Source organism: Drosophila teissieri, chromosome 2L, assembly GCF_016746235.2.
Source record: "Drosophila teissieri strain GT53w chromosome 2L, Prin_Dtei_1.1, whole genome shotgun sequence".
Lineage (NCBI taxonomy): Eukaryota > Metazoa > Arthropoda > Insecta > Diptera > Drosophilidae > Drosophila > Drosophila teissieri.
In genome coordinates this window covers 22210391-22228092 of record NC_053029.1, presented here as the reverse complement: position 1 = coordinate 22228092, position 17702 = coordinate 22210391, and the positions used below count along the sequence as shown (strand labels likewise).

The 17702-nt window shown below is 45.5% G+C and overlaps 1 protein-coding gene across 2 annotated transcripts in view; it reads left to right on the top strand.

Moving 5' to 3' along the window:
• The window catches only part of LOC122612722 (zwei Ig domain protein zig-8), a 54081-nt gene that overhangs the window by 17103 nt on the left and 19276 nt on the right, over positions 1-17702 (top strand). The window contains exon 2 of one of the 2 annotated variants that reach the window (XM_043786521.1): positions 9041-9071. The exons of the other annotated variant lie outside the window; for it this stretch is intronic. The gene's annotated coding sequence lies outside the window, so the exon portion shown is untranslated. The remainder of the gene's footprint in view (positions 1-9040; positions 9072-17702) is intronic. 2 annotated transcript variants of the gene reach the window in all.

Sequence of the window (17702 nt, the reverse complement as noted above, 5' to 3'; positions counted from 1 at the left end):
TGAGCGCAAATATTTGCACATAATCATCCTTTTTCCTTTAGCCGACGTCCTCGTACTTGTGCATAATTTTGGTTTCCTTTTTTGTAGCAGCACATGAAAATATTTAAATATTTATGAAATTATGCTAAGTTTCAACAAGTCATAAATCTCTGTTGATGTTTGACTTTTTATGCAAAATGTATTTCATTTGCATAAAAATGGCTGACAAAATATTTTCCAAGCCGATATTCATTGGAGTGGGGCGTGCGGCGGAAGGTGGGGGAGTGTCAGCTGAACAAAGATACACGAAATTCAAACAATAAACTCCAGCAAATGCCAACAGCCGTCATCGCACACCTGTCCAGTAGCCCTAGTCGGCCGTCTGTGCTATGGCTAAACTCCCTGCTTGGGTGCCCCAAAAACTTTTCCCTGTAATCAATCACGCTTCATTTATTGACACACCCAAAGGACGGGACCAGGTAGCGGCTGCCGGGCAAAAGTTTCGTCTGCCGCAAATCTGGCTCGTACAGCTCATTTGCAGGCTGAAACGCACCTGGGCTGATTTATGTTGGCCAAAATGCGGGCATCAACACTAATTCGTCATGGGAGGCACGACTGCGATTGTTAAGTATTGGCCGACCCTATCAACTCAACGCAAAGTAAACGAGGTATTAGGTCTAAACAGCAAAGCAATTATGAGAACGGATCCACCGGTTAACAATTTCGTATCCAACGGATGCTCAAAGCAGATACTTTTATGTTTAATTATTTTTTATACCTATTACTCCTAAAGTAAAAGGGTATACTAGATTCGTTGTAACAGGCAAAAGTTAGTGTTTTCGACCATATAAAGTATATATATATTCTTGATCAGGATCAATAGCCTAGTCGATCTGGCTATGCCCGTCTGTCCGTCTGTCTGTCCGTATGAACGTGAAGATTCTAGAGACATAGGCGCAGCGCATGTTTATTGACCCATGTTGCCACGCCCCCAAGCCGCCCAAAACTGCCACGCGCATACTTGTGAAAAATGTTTATCTCGATTTGCCACACATCTTTTTGCCACGCACACTCTAACGCCCACAAACCGCCAAAAACTGTCAGTGTTGAAATTTCTACTAGCTGAGTAACGGGTTTCAGATAGTCGGCGAACTCGACTATAGCGTTCTCCCTTGTTTTCATTTCGGAAGCAGGCGATTGATTGGCAGAGCATCTAGCAGCAGCGATGTGCAGCAAATTGCAGCATTCGCGGGGGATAAGATATGATGTATGACGGAAGGGGCTGAAAGCTCAGCTGCAAAGGCTCCACAGCTCGTGGCTACCATTCTGGCAAATGGCCAGATCCTGGTCTAGATTCAGATCCGGAGACAGGCCGGTCCAGGGTCGGATGAAAGCGAGATTACAAAGCCGCACTTAAACTTGGCATAAATAAAAGTTGCTGTCAGGCTGCCAGCTGTCACGCGCCGACAAAGGCGACGACAGAGGAAAGCCGCACTCGGATGAATATATATATACATAAATAGATATATACAATATAGATATAATGGCAGTCCTTAGTTCTGCGCAATTAATGTAGGGGTGGGTCTCGGAATCAAAGCAAAGGCTCAGTGCCTAGGTCCCAATTTCACGACCCCTTTGAGTTATGCTGCATATTCCGCTTATATTAATGCAACACAATAGTGGGCATAGCCAGCGATTCGCCGCTGTCAACTGGCAACCGCAGTTGGCTTTTGGTGGGCCGCCGCCTATCGACGCCAATGCGAGTTGTTGCTTTAAGCGGATTACGCAATGTGCGAAACGTGTGCGAATCGGAGGTTGAAGTCCGGCCCAGTGGGCTAGTTGGCCCTGCGTGACGGCTGACAGTTTGACGTGGGCCCGCAGACTGGGGATTCTATTAATTTTTGATGAATCAATGTCGACTGCTGCTGAAAATCTGCGAGCTGTCAGCGGCTGCACCGCTGCAAAGCCACTCCGGCGTGTGGATAAGTCTTGGGGGTGGTAGGCGGTCGGAGTTTGGATGTCGGGACCGACTCAGATTACCCTTTTCCGGAGACACGTAATTTCACACACGCACTTCACATATCGGTAACAGTGCGCCATAGGGCGGGGTAAAACGGGTCCGTAAAATACAACACAACACGGCCGAAGTCGACAGAAGCACTACGTGATTCCTCCGGCTGCTCCTTCCGCACCGCCGCATCTCCTGAGATCCGGTGAAGAAATTGGCATATCAACTCATATTTTCCTTCGCATCAAATGGAATCGCTATGTCACCCCGGGAAAGTGGCGAAAAGTATGTTCGATATTTTTCAATCAAATTTCCGTAAATGTCACGTATACGCAGCGTCGTACATACATACTTATTAATAATGCTCGCAAGCCCCAAAGCACACGCGAAGCGAAAGCAGCAAAAGATGAAGCCCCACCAGGAGGCAACTCGGCCCGGAAAGCATTGGTGGTATGCTGGCGTTCTCATGTTCCCCTGGGTAAACGCTCATAGTGAGTGCGCAGCATTGTGCTCGCATTAAACTTCATTCTTCAGTCGTTGTCATCGTCTGTTGCCACATTTATGGCCATTAACCAACTTTGCGCCAGGAATTTTTCACATCTCTTGCCTGCCCTGCTGCTTTGCAGCTCGTGCTTAATTTTTGATGAACCCAAAATTACCGATGACAGTGAACTGTGTGAATTCCCAGCAAAGGATACGGGCTTTGCGAGAAGGCAACCGGCTGTCAGTCAAAAATACTTGGACATATTTCGAGAGTTGCTTATGCACAAGAGCTAAATATTTAACAGCGTCGAGCAATTTCATTAATAAATATTTCAGTCGGCCGTGAATATTATATTCGAGCGTAGTTTTCTTAGGTGGATTGGCAGGGGCGAATAATTCGCGCTCTCTTTCACAGCCACTGAGGCACGAAATTAGAGTATATTTTATCAGAATTGCCAAAATATCTGATAAATTAGTCCTACTTAGCTTTATTATGCAAGTCTTGAGAAGCATGCTACGCATTTTGAATGGCCAGCTCCCCGCCAGTTTTGGGAAAATAAATCGTGGCCATGGTGGGATGGCATCAGATACGGGAGTCAGATAGTCTACTCCTGTTATCTTCTCCCTTGCCAGCCGGATACCTTACCATTTTTTCAGTGGAGGGCATGGCTATCTCGTTTGTTACGTTACTCGCTTATGCGTGTACGGCTCGTAAATAACAACGCCGAAGACACATGCCACTTTATGTCAATTATTTTGACAGCTAACAAGAGCAAATATGCAGCAGGTCGTCATTATTATCACACACACGATAAACTAAGAGAACATCGCCATCGCCATCGCCATGACGTGGCAGGTGAGTAAAAACGCGCAGGGTATTTTATTTGGTATACACACACAATTTAATGAGATTTCGTGAAGGAGCTTGTTAGTTTAGATTGTGGTTTGCTTTTCTAATGGAAATAAATTTAATTTGACGGTCTCACCTCAAAATATTTGTATCCCACCGAGTCACAAGTTAAGAAAACCCCTAAGGTCACTCAAAATTAGTTTTCGTTTTAATGCATAAGAAAACAAGAGAGAACGCTATAGTCGAGTTTCCCGACTATCTTATACCCGTTACTCAGCTAGTGGAAGTGCGAAGGAGAAATTTTTTACACTGACAGTCTTTGGTGGTTTGTGGGCATAAGAGTGGGCGTGGCAAATAGTTTCAAAGTTTGGCAAATCGAAACAAATTTACAAGACTAACAAAAATGTGAAAAAATATCAAAAACAAGTGTGGGCGTGGCAGTTTTGAGCGTTTTGTGGGCTGTAGGGTGGGCCTGGCAAAAAGTTGTTTGGCAGATCGATACAAATTTACAAGACTAACAAAGAAATGAGAAAATATCAAAACATATTACAAAAGTTGGGGCGTCACAGTTTTTTGCGGTTCGTGGGCGTGGCAACATGGGTCAACAAACTTGCGCTGCGTCTATGTTTTTGGAGTCTACATGCTGAGTCTCAACTTTCTAGCTTTTATAGTTCCAGAGATCTCGACGTTCATACGAACGGACAGACAGACAGACGGACAGATCGACTAAGCTATTGATCCGGATCAAGAACATGTATACTTAATATGGTGGGAAACGCATTGAATAGTATGTCTCTTGTCAACCCGTTTTTCTAGCTTATTGACAATGGCTTTACGATATCTGGCTTTAAGTAGAATCTGTACGTCCAGTTTGAGTAACTCGTATTACAACCGCCCACAGCATCTTTAGTATTCGTATGTAATTGCATTCAGTAAATAATTCAAATATTCATACAAGAACTTTAATTAGTTTTAATATTTTGTGATTGTTTCCGTTTTTTATGACCATTATGACAAATAATTTGCTCTGTTTTTTTATAGGCATACATATATTTTGGTACATATTACGGACCTGAGACTGACTACGTTAATTACGCTTTATTACCCACTTGTATAAAGTGATTTTAGCATATTCGTAAGCAAACCCAATTGGGCCGCATCGTTTATAAAGATTTAATGTCCTGTTGTGCTCGGACTAATGATGACCCCTCCACGTGGGGGAAAGTGGTCTCCTGTGTTCTGGACCTTCGGCACTTTAAGAGTCCGTCCAAAGCCACTCATGCACGCCTTTACATGCGTACAGATTGAACGGCATAGGGCTTCCAATCGTAACGAATTTATGTCACGGCCCGAGCCTACAGTCTTCTCTCATTCCCGCTGTCGATTTTGGTGGGAGGTTATATCAAAAGGCGATTTAACGAAATTACGGTCAGTATTAATCACAGTCAAGGCTAATTGAGAATGAAAGCAAGCGGAGCACCGCGGTATCCGCCAGCGATGGTTTGCTCCATAGGAATCAGTGCCGTTGTTGACGTCTGCGTTCATTAGGCCCAGGAAGCCCCGACAAAAATGCAACCTGACATCTTAAAAGGGTTTGTCCGTCGTCGTCTGCTGACTCGTATAGCTTCGGATTCATTTTACTTATTTCTCAACTGCGGATCACGTATGTCCGCCACGTAGACCACGACAAGGCATATGTACAAAATTATCATTATCTTAGTCCTTGTGCGCGGCAACGACTGTTACGCACTTGAAATGACTTTTTCACTCCGATTTGGGGATGTGGGTTACTCGGTTACGCGCGCACATCGTTAGTCAATCGTAAACTGCGATCTGACAGGGACAAATGGCATTGGAAGTCGCTTTTATTTGCTGGCGATTATGGCAAATGAAGCGAAACCGTTTGTGTGATTTCTTGTTTAGACAACGCGAACGACTCCTGCCGCCCGAAATGTTTGCGGACAGCCAACCGAAGTGGCCGCAGCTAACAGCCAAGCACTGACTCCCTGCTTTAAGTGCCTAATGTAATTAGGGCTGATGGCTGTTGCCCAAAATAAACACTTGCCACATGCAAAATGAAATTGTGTGCAACGAGCAATTTCGACAGCTTTCAGCTATCAGGTTAGATCCAGCGGAGTGGCAGGGGCTGCCATTAACTTATTGAATTTAAGCTTATTTAGCAGGCAGCACTTAGCAGACCACACAGCATCTCAATTGCCGTGAGCATCCCTCGTGCAAAGCCCCATGTCCGATGTCCGTGTGCCATTCCGGCTGCCACGTCAAGTGGTGGACCAATTGGAGGAGGCAGTCCACCCGTCTCAACTAAATCAACCTAAGCTGCTCCCGTTGGCTACTGGCTACCTGTCAGGTGCATGTAGATAAATTTCCTAGCTAATGGGGCCAGTCGCCCAAGGCAACGGACAGCAGCCTCTTTCAGTTGGGCTAAAAATGCAGCTGGCAGCTGTTTAAACTGCTACAGAGATATAAGCAATCAGGGGCGGGTCAACTCGCCTGCCGTGGAAGGTCTCTTCTCTCCGTTAACTGAATTTAAAATCCAAAAAAATTGGTCATTCCGGCACAATGGGCTGGGCAGCAGCAGCGGCTCCCAAAATTCGGAGCCCCGAAGAGGCTAAATACACGGAAGAAGCGCTATAGCCACATGTTCGGTAAATTCAATTGCTGCGCTTTAAAGGCTGCGCGCTGAAGGGCTTTTTGCGGAGTCAGCGTAGCCAATGTGGAAATCCCAGTTAGGTTAAGTAAAGTACAGTGAAGTGAGGCGAACTTTGCCTAACAAAAAGCACAGGAATTCGGGGTGTATTTAGTTTGCCTGAATTGGAGTTTTTCAGGCTGTCTGCGTTGAGATAAAGTTCTGGAGCTTTATGTCCCGGCGGATAAGGTCACACATTAATTGATTTAATGCCTGGAACACTAGGCAAATGCCGAGCTTTGAATCTCCCAAAATACACAGGACAAGCGGAACATTACCGGATAGTCAAATTGTGGAAAGGGAGCTGAGGGCCGCGATGCATCCGAGTGTGCATAACGCCATTAAGGCCAAATTTCAAAGAGAATCTTGGACCAGCTTGGCTGTCCTACATGAAACCATGCTGTTATAAATAGATCGACCACCGCTGAAGTCGAGTTGTATAATTCGCCTAACATTTCAATAAACTCGGCTCAGAAGGGCCTTGAGCTCATAACTCGATTCGGGTAGTTGTCTTGGTGTTCCCAGTCACGGAGCTCTGGAATTTTTATCGCAGTTCAGTGGCACTCATTTTTAAATCTCCTATAATTTGTGCAAACTCATGAGTCCAAGAAAAATGAAAACATAAACTTGTCAGTCACACATAGGCCAATAAATCGCATAGGGTCTGCTCATATACTTTTCCGTTTCCCATTTTGGTTTCTACTCGTTTGGCTTGGCTTGTAATCCAGCTCGTAAAGTTCAATAACCTCGAGGGGATTAGGTAGCACGTTTCCCCCTGCTTAATAAATAAAAATAAAAAAGGGATCGTTCACAATTCAAATGAAATTGCTCGAGCCACTGCTGGGCCACTTTTAATGGTCAAGGATGTGCTGCTTCTTTAAATAACACTGAACTCCAAGGTTCGTTCATCCATGAAAACTAGTATGAGTACGGGCGAAGTCGGAACACGGAGGGCGGGAAGAGGCTAGCTCGAAATTGGGGACATTATGGTCCCAGCCATTTGACCACTCAAAGTTTCAGCAAGGCCACATGAGCTCACAATGTGCCTTATTTTGAATAAATTAAATTTGTCTGCAGCTGGCTATAATAAGCGGTCATTTCATGCTCAAAGTAAGGATGCTGGGACGGATGAATGGCCGTACATGGATTCTCGGAAGCATGACAAACATGCATCAATAATTTCATTAGGACCCGAACCAGGATCTGAAAGCGAGGAGCCGGGCACGCGGCTAATTAAGCGTTTTAAATGTCAGTCGAGGCGGCTTAAGAGGGATAACACTGAATCTTTTTAAAAAAACTCCAGCAAGGGCGTCCGGGTTTCCAGTTGCGAGCACAATATGGCCAAAACAAAGCTCAATATGCCCATAATCAGATGAAGTCGCCCATTAATTATGCATGTATGCATGAGCCCGACGGCGCGTATGGGAAAGGGAGTTGGTGGTTTGGTGGGTGTGTGGTTGTGTTGGCTGGTAGCATATGGACAACCTAGGCTCGTCAAAAAGCTGTAGCTCCAAGTAGACGCCATTAAACGAGATTAATTAAAATAACAAATGATAGTGCGCATTCGTAATTGGCCGCTTTAAGGAAACAGAAGAAAAGGATTCATTTTGGAGGATTCATTTACTGTTCGCCAAGTAAACTTACTAGCAACCAAAGCTTACGCGTGCATAATGAAACACGCTGCGAGGGCATATTAATCGTTTTTAATTTGTCAGTGCGTTTGCATTGCCGTCCTGGCCCTTTGGCTAATCGAATATTTAACTAATTTGATGCCTTTCCAAATCGACTCGAAGAAGATTGGCATACGACGGGGGGAATGGTACTCATATTCGGGATTTCGGAGGGCAACCAAAGCCGCAGTCAAAGTCAAAGGCATTTGCAATATTTCTGTTTGGCAAAAAAGAAAAGGATGCTGCGACCCCCAAAATGGCCTCAAATACAAGATTGGGAACATGAACTAAATATCTTAAGTACTTTTATGTCACGGGATGCTCCCTACAATAACGGCTATGATGACTTGTCCTGGTTGCCAGGACCCTTCGTCCTCTTACTGGGTTCTACCTCGGTCGTGGCTTGCTTTGGTTTAAAGCACTCAAATCATTTTCAAGCGTCAACTTAACCGGTCTCTACCCGCCGAAAAAGGGGTTGAAACAATTCTGAAAATTTATTTTCATTAATTTTAATTCGTTGCGAAACTTTTCTACCCCATCCGCCATCGGTGTTCGGAGCTCGTTTGCAATAAAGAGGGGAGCCGGAGTCAAATAATTACTTTTTCGGAATGGACCAGCGTGTCCTTTTTTAATTATTTGCCTAAGCCCCGGTTACTTTAGGTTCCCGTGCGTAGGACTGGCGGGGCGAGCATAATTAATTTATTTTTTTTTTCCCAGAACGGCTCTAATAAATAATTGAAACAGCTCCACGAAAGTATTCCTCTTGTGAGAGCTGCCAAACTAGCTTTGCCTGTTGATACGCAGACTAGAGGATTTCCAGGACCAGATACTGAGTCCACATAGAGTCCATTGGACTGCAGCTTGCGAGGACGACCCCGTCGAACACGCGAGTTTGCCAGGCCTTAGGCTGCATTGATTTCACTTAAGCCCCGACAAAAGGCTCGGAACAGGTTCTGTCTCTGATTTCAATTCATGATCAGATGCGGATACAGAGTCGGATTCATGCTCCGTCTGCCTCCAATGTCAATAGCACCCAAATTGATGGCGCCGAAGCTGACATGCCTGACTCAGCAGGCGGCAATCAGCGGGGCTCGCGCTGTGTCACTGAATAAGTGTGTGTCCCTGGGCATCGTCAGCATCGTCATTGGTTCTTTTGCTTTGTGCCTCGTGTGAGTTGCTTTTGCACAGATGACAGACACAATAGACGTTGAGTACATGAAGCTATTAGCTCATGTTTGGCGCCAGAGGCTTGCATTTTGAACAGAATAATTCTTGAACGAGGATCGCAAGTTCGCTTGAGCATATCCCCTCTTAACTAATTTTTTGTATTGTTTTATTTGTAGGTAGCGACAGTAAGGACGCATTGATTGGCTGGTAAGTAAGGAAAGAGGGGCACAGAGGCCGCAGATTACGCATTACGCATACGCCAGGTGTTCGCGGCGTGTCCTGCCCACATTTAAATTCAGTTCATACACGTTTCATGGCGTGGGAATGGAAACGGGAGCGTCTTGACACTTAGAAATTAATTGCGATACTTTGCGATACTAATGAACTAGTTGACCAAAACCCGACACCATCGCCCGAGGTCAGAGTAAAAAAAACAGCACGAACACGATCGCGGCACCGGCCAAAAGGACAATTTGCAATGCAACGTCAAAACAATTACGTGCAGAAATGTGCTTGATAATAAAATGAAGTGACCTGGCCAAGCGAGTAGTGTTCTCTTTCTTTCGGTTAAAACGTGTTCAAGTGTTGACTTTTATAAATTGTGCACTCGTTTCGCCCCTCCTTTAGCCAGGAGCTCCTCCTCGAGCTCGGCTAGGTGAGAATGTGTTGGCGTGAGCCCAACTTGGCCAGCAATTAATTACGTCAGCAGTATAGGCAGATGGACGGCCCTAGTCCTGATAGGAACGTTCATCTGTTCATCTGTTTAAAGGGCATTTAAAGCGCATTTGAGGGCCGAAGGGCCCGAATAAGTCCGAATAAGTCCCTCCTACCAGGGCCCTCATTGCTGATATTTCAATGCTTTCCCCAATGGTAGGCGTTTTTTTATTTGGCTGCCACGGTTGGCTGACTACGAATGACATTTAAGCGCGGAGAAGTGCCCGCTTTAGCTTATCTCGCCGGGCTGAGCGTTAAAATATTTTCTGGCTTTCCTTACATTTCTGCTATATTCCCACTTCGGTCCAGTTTCTGCTGGCATTGCGGTATTTCTGCCCTTGCCGCAATTAATGCCAGAAGATTAATTATACGCATGGGTGCACACACTGCGTTGATGCGCGCAGCTTCTAGGCTCTGTTTTGTTTAAAATTTCATTTAAAAAACACAAAACAATTGAAAGACACAAAGCCCAAATACCAACCAAAAAAGGACCTGCCTCCTAATGAGTGCAAATTAGCCGATATTCTGGTCAGCTAAGGAACCCTAATTTGGCTGGGCTTTCCGTATAATCAAGCTGTCAAAAACTTGCTTCCTTTGTTATTTCGGAAACTTTAAGCATATTTTAGTCGACTGCAATTTAGTATTGATAGCTTCTGGGCAGCAGATGGGGCAATAATAAGTTTTTTCATCCGGCGAGAGGGTTAAAGGGGTGATACATCTTGTGGCCCTGGCAGCAGTAGTGCAAATATGTCAACTTATGCCAGGGGCAAAGAAAAAGGAGCCTGCCAACCAAATACTATAAGAAGCTTTGAAGCAAGAAGCAAGAAACAGAAGCACTCAATGGAAACCATGAAACTTATTAACAATGACTTGCAGCACTCACTGAAAAAGTAGCCTACGGAAGGCGTTAGGGCATGCCTTTGGCCCCTCCGATGATTTATTTGCACTACCCGTGAGGCAAGTTATGATTTATGTGCCCCAGAAGAATTTATTAAGACAAATAAATAGGCCTAACTGTTATTGTCGTATAAACCGACTATCATAGCATATTTAAGCAAATGTCTCTACAAAGTGGGGGCCTTTCGACGGCTTTCCGTTATTTAGCAAACGCAGTTGAGGTAATCGCAGAATGGCAACAATACTCACTAATCAATAAACCACTGTCAACAAAATTGACTGATGACGATGCGCAGCTTCAAAATACGTTCGCGAAAATAGCTTTAAGGCAGAGATTCTGGAAAAAAAAGACCTCAGAGTTGGATAACTGCTGTTTTTCGCCATTTTTGAACGCCAAAAGCAAATGCTTCTTAAAATGCGTTATTCGGTTTGATGCAGTAAAATGAGAAATATTTTGCCCATTTTTACCTCAACGGGAACTTTGTTTTCGACGCAATAGAGGTGTCAAAGGAACATACTATTTTGAACTGTTCAAATGCAATATCACTTTAAAAGTTTTTCACAATGTGCCATCACAAATCTGTACATCTCAAGGGATAGACGCCTATACATTTTTAATAACTGCTTTTTCACGAACAGTTATTATATATTTATTAACATCGGTTGTGCGGAGGCCCATTAATGTTTAAATACTAAAAATTACGCCTTATTGGCGTGTGCATGTATGATTTATGGGCCTAGCGAGCTGGCTTCAATCACGGTACTCTCAGACCGCCCACTCCCCCTGGTTATTTCCGCGAAATAAAGCCATCAGACCAACCGCAGAGGCACTGGCAGCCATGGCACTGGAGCGTCGGCTTGAGTAGTGGGAACTCCAATCAAACTTTTCCAATAAAGTCTTTAGCCTAAAGACGGTGGATAAATCAAGCAATCAGGCACAGAAAGGGCTGATCTGTTCGGCTGTGTAAGTGCACCCGGTACAGACAGCCTCCGACATAATTTATTGCGTGCCTTAAACTCGCTTCCCGCGAAACGAGTCTCTGGCGCATTGGAAGGATATTAAGCGGCCGAACGAGTGAATCGAAAATCCGGCCTGGGCTGAGAAGTTTCCTGTGAAATTCGAAATTTAACTTTGTCGATTACACCGTGGAGACCACGTTGCGTATACGTAATAATGGGCCAAACTCAAAACGAAAGCAGACAATATACGCGCAGAAGGTTTAACGATGAAAGCGGTGATCAGCCTTCGGGCTACGATTTCGTGCATAGTTTGATGTTCGACCCTCGAAAAGCTTCGAAAGCGAAGTTGTTGTTCATAAAAAGGGCAGCCAAGCAAATGAAAAATACTTTTCCCCGTCCAACATCCGCTCACCGACATGGGTGGGCGCACGGGTGTGTGTGTGGGTGTGCACGAGTGGGGCGCATGCTGTTTGCCAAATTGACTTAATCTAAAATAAAAGTTTAGTGTTGAACCAAAACGCACACACAAAGTCACGCACAAGCATACATATGGTATTCTTACAGCCATAGGTGACTAGAGGGTTGGCAACGACGAGCTAGTTAGGATCCACATGGATTCTGGGTTGAGGCAGCATGTTAATTTCCCAGGAAACGCACGATAAAATTGAGTTCTGTTGGAAAAACTATTTTACTCTGCTTTTACTATGCCAAAAGGGTAGATATTGTTTCTGAGGCCGAGGAATCTCTCCTGGCTTCTTAAATCCCAAAAATAACAGCCCAAACAGTCGTTACATAGATCAAATTTTGTGTGGCCTTCGCTTAAGTTTGAGATTACCTTGCATATGTCTTGAGGGTAGGATGATTCCAAGTTCAATCAAATAAAAAGGGAAAAGTTTTAATCAGGAAATAAATTTTACAGAAATGCTAAAGAGGCAGCAGGATTTACGATGCACAAAAGATACTCGTACATTTTTCGAATGTGTGCTCAAAGGCACGTTAGAAGGGAAACAAAACACCTTCCTTTACACTCGCAAAATGTCAGATCAACTTGAAATAAAATGGCAATTCGTTTACGGGAAGCAAATAACTAATGCATACATATTCTGTACACATCTGCATAATGTGCGGCATTTATGGTTAAAATATAGTAAAAAGCGGTGCAAGAGCCAGAAATACAGAAAAACGATTTCCATTTCAACTCGCCTCTAAACCAGAGCTCAAACAAGTTCAACCAATGGAGTAGGTGGGGGAGCGGAAATGTGTCCGAAAACACCATTATTCAAGAAGTACAAATTAAACTTCGTGGTAAGGATTTCGGAAGCTTTTGAATTCTGGAGGCATTTGCGACCGTAATTATTTCACAACTTCTAGTTTTCGGGTTATACTTATCCAGATAAGTTCAAGGGCTAAGATCTGAATTGCCACCCGCACCCGCTATTATTTGCATTCCAATTATAACAGAATTTTGCTTAGGACTCACAATGGTCCGGTAATTAATTAAAATATTCAATGCCCAATGAAAAACAAACCTGCCTCTGATCTGTGGTAGTCGCTGACCTGAACTTTATCTCGATTTCGGCCTCCTGGAGCTCAGTTCAGAGGAGAAAAGTCGTGCACAGCCTCATGGGATCACCGTGATAAGAAGTCCCTCCAGCTCTATAGTATTCATCTTCCATTAGCCTGGTGCGGCTTGAATCAGGTTGTTCGACCCTCCCACTGCATCCCGCCATTTTGTCAGCTTCATAATTATGGGCAAAGTTAATTTTTTGCTCGGTGGTCGCAGAGTGACTTGACTTCGTTCCATCAAGCCCGCTTGCTTTTTGCTAGCAAGCCGGAAAACTCATTATTTTTTAAATGGAACTCTTTCTTTGTGCCGTTCCCTGCCCAGAGCCTCGCGTCCCTTTAGTGCCCTGCCTGTCTCTACACAGACTCCTATCCCAGTCGCAATTAACTGAAGAGAATAATGTTGAGGCAGTGACGAGCAGAAACATAATAATTCTTTTTTGGTATCCACACCCGCGGCTGTGCTCAGCTCAACTTGGCCATGTTGCATTTGTAATGACTATGTGAATGCAGGCAAAGGGGGAGTTGAGAGTGGTCTGGGGGCGGCACATCAGCATGCAATTCCAATGCACGTATGTGCTTGGAGGGTACTGGCTCCCCTCTGCGCTTGTCCCGTCCGACTGTCGGCCATAATTATAAACATCCGGATAATGCGAGTCCTCCGCACTTGTCCGGGTAACCAATTCCGATTTAGTGGAAGGCGGGCCCTTGAATTTGTCCTGGAAAAGGCTGGCTGTTGGGACTGTCAAGGATGAAGGTGAGGGTAATCGAAATGTTTTCCTGCGGAGCTCAGACAACGAGCTGCAGGAAGCAGAATGCGAAAACGGACGGGAGCAACATGTACAAGTTTAATGAACCTCACTTGCATCGCCGAGTGCTCTTTTGCCCTGCTCAACTCCCTTTTGCTCATAAATGCTGCATGTTTGCAGGAATTGCTTAGCTGGGATTTGCTTAATTTCCCTCCGCACCACGCATATGTGCGCTGCTCCCTGCTCCAGTTCCCCTTCGCTAGCTGGCTGCTATTTGTATTCCGACCTTATGGACACCAGGGGAATTTCGTCCCATGCTTCGCATACGCAATAATTCCGCCCCTCTGTTTATGGCTCGAAAAAAGTGCACGACTTTAACGGGTTTCTTTGATCCAGCACATGCAGTCCTACCATAAGTCAATTGACAGCCAATCAATAAAATGTAAGTATTTTGCACTAAATTTGCATTGTTTTTGCTTACTTTTGAAGTTGTGCCTAAGAACTTTAGCCGAAACTTTAATGACATCTCCAGCGACAGGACGACCCCGCCGGAAACCATCAAATGGCGTGGCCATCACAAATCAGATCATCTCCGGCGAGATGGCTTCGTATGTGACAGCTGTGTTTGATGTGCACCGCATTCTGCTTTGACGGTCGGTTTGCCTTAAATAGCCAGCACACTTGCCCATTGATTACCAACAGACCTGGATATTTCCGAGCCATTTCGAGGACTAGAACTCCGGATAAAAAGGAGAAAGCGATAAAGGGCCCGCCCTTTGTGGACAGCCAATTAGCCCGCATTCTGGATGATGCAGATCAGCTGCAAGGCAAGCAAATATGGAACATCTTTGGCACGGCGCCTTTCCTGAATACGGCGGGAAATGCTTGGGAAATTCTTAGGAAATGCCTGTCATAAAATTCTCGATTTTGTGGCGCTTAGGGAACGTTCGCCGCTGTTCTGCCAAATCCGCAACCCTCCCACCGGCTTGGATATTAGGTCAATAGTCATGACTGTCCAAGTGATGCTCCAAATCCCCTGGGGTCAGCCCGAAAGCTGGCCAAACCACACACACGTGAGGAGCAGGCATGGAAGCCTGAGCTGAGATTTTCAGAATGGGCGTGGCTGACTCAATTTCTATTATCCAAGGCGTACTAGTAGGCGCTGGGGACCCGGCTTTGCCATTTGCTTGCAGTATATATTGCCTGCCACCGATTTGGCCTCAATATTTTGTGCCAATTCCGCTCCCCCTTCCATACTACATTCTGATCGGTTTTCGCAATACGCACACAAACAATTGTGTATTAAAATCCGTTGGGTGTTTTGCGGTTGTTGGCAAACTCGGCGAAATCGCCTCTGGAAAAATATTGACGCTGTAGCGGCTTTAGCGCCCCGAGCCGCCAAAACCCCAAACCAAACACGTTTGGGCCCCATGTTTTAGTGCACTTTTTGTTGAGAGTTTTATGTGGCCATCTTTGGACAGCTTTGGTTGTCTATGCCTGGCAGCAGCCCCGCCACAATGGGTCTCTTTTTTTGTTCGTTGCTTAGCTGTAAAAATCATTTTATGAGCTTGCATAAAATTTTGTGGTTTTCACGCCCATGTTTATTGTGCTCGCTGCAGCATATGCTGCCATTGTCGAGGACGTTGTCGTCAATTGATTTTATTTCCAGCTAGGCTAAGCCGTATCAGCTGAACGGCTTCGCACGAATTCTGGGACTTGGGCTAGGAATTCAGTGGATGTGCATTTCTTGTGTGTACGCGACGGTCTAAAAATTAATTAAGTTCTTTATGGGCCACGCCATGGGTATCCTTGATAGTTCCCACTTATTGATTTCATACCACAAGTCTATCTAAGTGGTGCCGGCCGATAACGTGGCTCATTTAACGATTTCCCCTCGCACAAGACCATCAAATTACTCTCGATGCCCATAAGGTTGGGACGTACCATTTCTGGGGGCACCTGCACGCGTTTTCCAATGACGCACAATTTCAATAAGCATGCATTAGGCAACCCCATGGATTTCGTGCGCCTTGAATTACTGTTTAGCCAGCCGAAAGCCGTCCCGTGAAAGCTAAGGGAGGCCTCACCTGCAAAGGGGTCTCGGCCAATTCGACTCTGAGGGCGGCTATAAAATGCCACTTAAATCCCGGCCAGGAGCATCCGCCGAAACAAGGACAATTAATATTGCGAATGCAGCAAAGCCCTTTGTTGTTCGTGCCTCTCCACCGCAAAGGGTCTGCGAAGCCCCCAACTTCCGAAAATTAAAATCCCCATACATGCCCGTGCTGGCATAGCGTTACTGTAACTGCGGTGATGCGTTGGGTGGCCTGCAGGTAAAATAAATTATTATTTATTACGGTCATTAGAGCTTAATGGCGGCAATGATGTCCACCACGCAATGGCAATGGCAATGGCCCGAAACCGGCTCCAGGGCAACGGACAACTGGCTGTGCCGCGGACTTCCGCCGCTTAATCGAAGGCGAAGGAGAAACATTTGCGGCCTGACAACCTTTGTGCTCGCCGGGACCTGGCCCTCGTCCTGGTCCGGCTCCTCTTCCTGATCTGCACCCTGGGTGGGAGCCGCCTGGGTAGGACCCTTTTTAATAGCAACCGGTTCGCTATATAGGGCCCGCGTGGTGTCCTTGAAAATATTCCGCATGGACGGACGAAAGGTAGGTCGAATGAAAGAAGAAATCCAGGCTGGAAAGCATTTATCGTAAATTCAAGCCTTATTATCTGGCCTGGAGGGGTCGGCGTGTGGAATTACTTATGCACTGGCAAAGTTTCGGACCGGCCATCATAAACGTCAGAAGACCCTTGCCTCAATAGCCCCGAAACCTGGGAGTAAGGCATATTAATGGTGCCCGGCCTGACACATTGTAAATTCAAATGCATTTCTCACGCTCAGCCCAGTTTCGGCTCGAAAACGTGGCACAACGCTCTTACCGCAGAGTGAGGACAATCAATCAAAACGCATACGTGTGTATGTGCCCACACTAACGCCTAGTCAGTTATGCATGCGGCAGGCTGTGCGAGTAAAATTAATTTCATGCATTTATGAAATATGGCTAGGCGACAATTTGCATAAAACAGGGAGCCAGATTAAATGGGCGGGGTCTTTGTGCACAGTGGAAAGTGCGCCTCAAACCTTCAGCCCAGGATAATGGACTGATGGGCCACGGCAACCTTTGATTTGTGCCTACGTTATGTCAGCTGGTTCATGAAAATGATTCCACACTTTTGACGAGCGGGTTCACGAACCCATGCTTTCCAAATAGAGAGCATATAAAGCATATACTAGAAGGGGAGCAATGATCTATTTATTTAAAAAAGCATGGCTCTGATGAAGATAGTACAACTCCATGATTGTACGAATTCGATAAGAATGGCAACAAAGATCGCCGCCCACAAGCAGATGGAAACTGAAAACTAAAGGCTTTCATTTTGCAGATGCGCCCTTTCCTGTACGCTATCCGTACGTTTATGCTCGCAGTGTGTGCCGAGTTAGTTTATAATTTCTGACACAAAATTACATGCACTTTTCCCCAGTTGCCGTGGCGCACATGTAATTGGTCCTATAGTAGTGTGCGCGCTCCTTCGCCCGCATGAGTTTTCTTTGCGCTGCTCCTTTGATAAATGCGCATAATTTCAGTAGGTTTTCCTGGAGTAGCGAAGAAAACTTCTCCTTGTGCGAGTGTGTGAGTGTTTCTGTGTGCAATAGTCTCGCTGCTGCGCTTTATTGTTCACAGCGCAGCGTTAAACATTATGCCGGCTGGCTGGCTGGCTTGGGTGGCTTGGATGGCTTAGAAGGGCTGAGTCGAGTTGTCTTGGCGCGAATTATGAAGACGATTACACGACTTTATAGGTGGGTCTTTACGTACGTACGGTGCTTGGCTGGCGCTGCCGCTGGGGGCGGCTGGCAATGGGCGTGTCTGCGGGGCGTCTGCACATATTT